We start from the raw sequence: 4,972 nt of genomic DNA, 5'->3' as shown, positions 1-4,972 counted from the left end.
GTAGTTGCTCTGGGTTGTGAACTTTGCCCCAGGATGAGAACGGAAATCGCGTGCTCCCAGTGCGGCGGCAGCGTGAGGCCCCACTAGTGAAAGCGCGCCTCAGGTTAAGAATGGTTTCGGGTTAAGAACAGACCTACAGAACAAATTAAGTTCGTAACCTGAGGTACCACTGTATAGTAAATCTGTTTGCAATTGGTAGCTTTATCCTCCATTAATCCCCCTTTAAAGCTGGCCAAGCTGGTGGTCATTCTTGTGAAACCAAATTCCATAGTTTTAACGGTGTTCTGTGTCAATAAGTACTTCCTTTTGTCTGAGTCTCCCAATGTGCAGCTTTCCCAAAACCCTTTGATTTTCCTGCCACACTCAAAGAACAGATCTGCTCCACCAATGGCAGTCAGAGACCTTCCTGCCTGTTCTCATCTCTGTGACATCAGCACATTTCAGCCAATCACTCCCAGAGACTTCATCGCCACCATCATATGGGCCACAAGGACTTCCAAGCCTTCCTCACACTGGTGCTCCTTAGCCAATAATGGAGTGGTTTTCTTACAAACAAAGAAACGCCCATGACTGTTATGGGAAGAGAGGCAAAGGAATGAAGGGAAGAAAGGGACTCAAGTCTCCTTGGGAACATGTTCTGGTAAGAAACCTCATAATTCCCAGTGCCCCATTTATTTTGGTTAATTTAACTGTCAAAAGGGGAAGGTATTTACCTGTCATTCACCGCAGGCGCTGATGAGGTGTCAGCCTGCTGATAGGTAGCTGTTCAATTACAGTAATTGCCTTTGTTTCTGTCCCAAGCTTCTGTTCATCGCCCACAGCTTTCCACACTGCCTCTCCTCTAACTCTTTCCTTGCTTGGTTGGGTTGACATCAGGCACATCAGGAAATGTGGTAATACTGTCATGTCCTCATGCCACGACCTCAACCATATTGAGGTCATGAATGCACACCACTGCCTCCTATTTGCATACTTCTACTGCCTCCCCCACCCCACCAGGTCAGATTCAGTCCCTGGGCATCTGAGACTGGAGTAAGAACATAAGAAGAGCCTGCTGGATCAGGCCAATGGCCCACCTAGTCCAGCATCCTGCTCTCACAGTGGCCAACCAGATGCCTTGATTCCAAACACTCATCCCACACCCCACCTTCAGTGGTCCCTTCTTCACCATCTCAGCCTGTCTCTCCAAACATCCCCAGACAGTTATGGAGGAGTATGCATCTGCAGAAATGGCTATGGGCCCTTTAAATACTACATTCAAGATTCCAGATGTTATGGGGCAGCGGTGGCAGCTGTTGACCACTGGGTGGGGCAACCAAGGGGATCTCTGGAGGTGGAGCTAAGGAGACCACAAGAGGCCATCGGACTACAACTTCCACCATACTTGCCCATTGGCCATGCTGTCTAGGGTTGAAGGAATTGGAGTCCAACAACATCTGGAAGGTCACAAGTTAGACACTCCAGACCTAAATGATTCCAGGAAGAGATTCAGCCTACGCACCATTGTTCAACTCTGGCCAAGACTACTGGGAGAGCTACAAGGAAGTTGCTCAGGATCTAAGTCTGAGTATGTTAAGTGATGCTGATTGACTTCTACACAAGCTTAGCAATCAAAGTGGTCAGGATACTCCCCAGGCTGCTGCAGGTTGACTCTGCCACCATCTTCCCTGCAAGAGCTGCAGAATTGACACCTGAATAAAGCTGGTGCAGGAACACTTTCACGGCACACAGAGTTCTTCCTCTGCTTATTTTTGTTCTTCTCACCCTAGTTGTGGAGCAAATGGGGATGATGTGAATTTTTAAAGGGTCCCCCACTCCCCTCTGCTGCCAAACTGTTGGAGCATCTCAGTCTTTTCCTTCAACAAAATTTCCTCCTCGGTTTTGCCATCTGTGAATGTTGGGTGCAGCCATGGACCCAGTTTTATTATTGTTTAATACTATTTTAATACTGTTTGAAGGAAACAAAGACACCCCCAGCTCTCCTATATTAGCACATGACTTCCTTCATCTACCAGTAGGAACTAATGAAAGAGTTTTTATTGAACATCAAGTGAGCCAAAATGTCTCTTTAAAATAATTTTTTGGCCATGGAGGGGGGGTGGTGTTAGTTCCTCCTGATTAATTACCGGAAAATCTCAATTGTCCCGTGGTGAAGGGTTGGCAAAATCCACCCCCTTTCCCACCTTCCCGCCCACAAATAACATGGAGAGTTTTAGAGGCCATTTTCTAACAGTCGTAGAACCAAGAGTTTGCATGGGCTCAAGTTAAATGGAAGCCATTTCTGGCTGTTTAAAAAAGAATAATGAAGAATTTTTTCACTGCTTTGTTTTAAGTTTCTTTCTCTGGAATGATGCTTGTGGCCATTCCAGTGGGGATGTGTGATCTGCATTTAGACTGCATCGCCAGGATACAGAATGCAGTGGACCATGTAAGTATCAATTTTCCATAGTGGGCAGATCGTGTGTAATTATAGACCATTCCAAGGTTTACGGCCATGAAGAATCTTTGCGACCGGCACTAAAATGCTTATGGAGTTGTTTTGAAATGTTTCCAGCAAGGTGCTTTTGCAGGAAAGGGGAGAGCTCCTGCCTCAAGGCTCCCCAAATTCCACTTCTGTGGGAGCGTTACTTGTTACAGGAATTGCCTGTAGACTGGGCCTCTCTCATGCTCGTATGCCACCCGCAGAACTGCTACTTCAAGAAGGGGCAAGCAAATTTGGTGAGTTATAAATCCTGAAGATGTGAAGCTGGGGATGGGGTAGGGGTAGGGAATGCCTTCCCAAATCTATAAGGTTGCATATTGTTCCTGTGGTTCTCTGCTGGCGCACTAAAAAAAGATTTTATTTTTCTATTTTAGTGCTAAAATATCTATTATTTATCACCGTGCATTCTGCAAGGCTATATATAGGTTGAAGTCAGATGGAGCCATCGTTACAGCAGTCAGAACATTCTTAACAACCAACAGAGCAGATTCTTCACTCGTGACTTGAACTTAGTTTTGCCACTTGCCTTATCTGGGTACGTATATGAGTTCAAATGAATGGATTACATCTCCAATAACCAGTGCTGGATTTACATATAAGCTAAACAAGCTATAGTTTAGGGCCCCACTCTCTTGGCCCCCCCTAAAAAAATAAAGAAAAACACACACCTGGATGTACATTTCCAAAATATACGATAAAAAAACGAATAAAATAAAACCTACATACAGTAACAGTGTTTTGTGTTGTGTAGGCTCCTATGATGTAAGTAATGGGCCCCACCTGCTAGCCTGTTCCGTAAAATATCACTGGTTTGCTCTTCTCTATATGGCTTTAGATACCTATTAGGTCCATAAATTGTCATATAGCATATATTCAACACAAAAAACCAGCGACAATTTGTTGTTGACAAAGGATAGCTGGACATATAAAGGGCCCCATTACCTTCAGTAGCTTAGGGCCTCATCAAGCCTAAATCCGGCCCTGCCAATAATGAAGGCTGGTTATAGGGAGCATACAACTCCCTTGTTACAGCAGCTCCAATAGCTACTGGTCTGCTTCTGAGCACAAATCAAAGTGCTGGTTATGACCTATAAAGCCCTACACCAGGCACAGGCAAACTCGGCCCTCCAGATGTTTTGGGACTACAACTCCCATCATCCGTGACCACTAGTCCTGTTGGCTATGCTATTTGGGGATTACAGTCCAGTAACATTGGGAAGGGACGTAGGTGGGGCTGTGATCTAAACCACAGAGCCTAGGCTTGCCAATCGGAAAGTCGGCAGTTCGAATCCCCACGACGGGGTGAACTCCCATTGCTCTGTCCCAGCTCCTGCCAACCTAGCAGTTCGAAAGCATGTCAAAGTGCAAGTAGATAAATAGGTACTGCTCCAGCGGGAAGGTAAACGGTGTTTCTGTGTGCTGCTCTGGTTCGTCAGAAGTGGCTTAGTCATGCTGGCCACATGACCCAGAAGCTGTCTGCAGACAAATGCCAGCTCCCTCAGCCAGTAAAGCGAGATGAGCGCTGCAACCCCAGAGTTGTCCGCAACTGGACTTAATGGTCAGGGCTCCCTTTACCTTTAACATTGGGAAGACCACAGATTAGCCCCTTGTTTTTACTGTCTTCTTTTTCTAAGGCAGCTTCTGGAGCATCCCATAATACTGTTAAGTCAGAGGTTTTACAGCCTGAGCGCCACACGCCAGTGTTGTCTGGAGTCAGAGGTAAAAGTAAGAAGAGCAATTAATGTGAATGTTATCTTTGTGCATTAGGGTAGCTTCTACACAACCTCACACAACCATCTCTACCCTCCACCCACACAAGCAAGAGGCATCATCAGAGTCCAAGGAGATGTTCCCACCAGACAAAAGGATAGCTCAGTTGGTTAGACCGTGGTGCTGATAGCACCAAGGTTGCCGGTTCAATCCCTGTATGGGACAGCTGCATAGTGCTGCATTGCAAGGGGTTGGACTCAGTGCATCCCAGATGTGGGTCTCTGGCTGTTTTTGGACTGCAACTCCCACCATCCCTAGCCAGGTGGACCAGGGTTCAGGGATGAAGGGAATTGTAGTCCGGGGTGGAGACCCAAGTGTGGGAAACACTGGACTAATCTGCAGGGTCCCTTTCAACTCTACAATTCTATTCTATGAAGATGCAAAGCAGTGAAAGGTGTGGCCTGTGGGGCATTCCAGGGGCCAGCTAGGGAGACCTGGAGGGTCATATGTGACCTATAGGCCTGAGGATTCCCACACTTGCCTTAAATTTTCAAAGAGCCCCCTACAATATAAGTTTACCCCACCTACTTCAAATTTATCAGTCCCAGTATTGTCAGGAATGAAGGTCAGATGAAGATATGGGAGGAATACTTGGACAACCCCATATCTGCACTTTGGAATATGGAGCCAAACAAATGTTATATTACGGTAATTCTTTTTTTAAAAAAAAGAGAGAGGGAGAGACATAATTAATAAAATGGTGGCATCCTTCATGGCTGC

The 4,972-nt window shown here is 46.1% G+C and overlaps 1 long non-coding RNA gene across 2 annotated transcripts; it reads left to right on the top strand.

Annotated features, from left to right (window-relative positions):
• The first annotated feature begins 495 nt into the window (after window positions 1-495).
• On the top strand, window positions 496-4,349 carry LOC308573921. Of its 2 annotated transcripts, XR_014002234.1 has the most exons (4): window positions 496-640; window positions 2,334-2,428; window positions 2,897-3,017; window positions 4,250-4,349. It is a non-coding gene; the product is annotated as an uncharacterized lncRNA (long non-coding RNA). The 2 variants fall into 2 exon arrangements; XR_014002233.1 differs by lacking the exon at window positions 2,334-2,428 and having other exon boundaries at window positions 2,857-3,017.
• Window positions 4,350-4,972: the final 623 nt, after the last annotated feature.

The sequence above is a fragment of the Podarcis bocagei genome (genome assembly GCF_964188305.1).
Source record: "Podarcis bocagei genome assembly, chromosome: 14".
Lineage (NCBI taxonomy): Eukaryota > Metazoa > Chordata > Lepidosauria > Squamata > Lacertidae > Podarcis > Podarcis bocagei.
The sequence above is the reverse complement of the archived record's forward strand: the minus strand, read 5'-3'. Positions and strand labels throughout refer to the sequence as shown.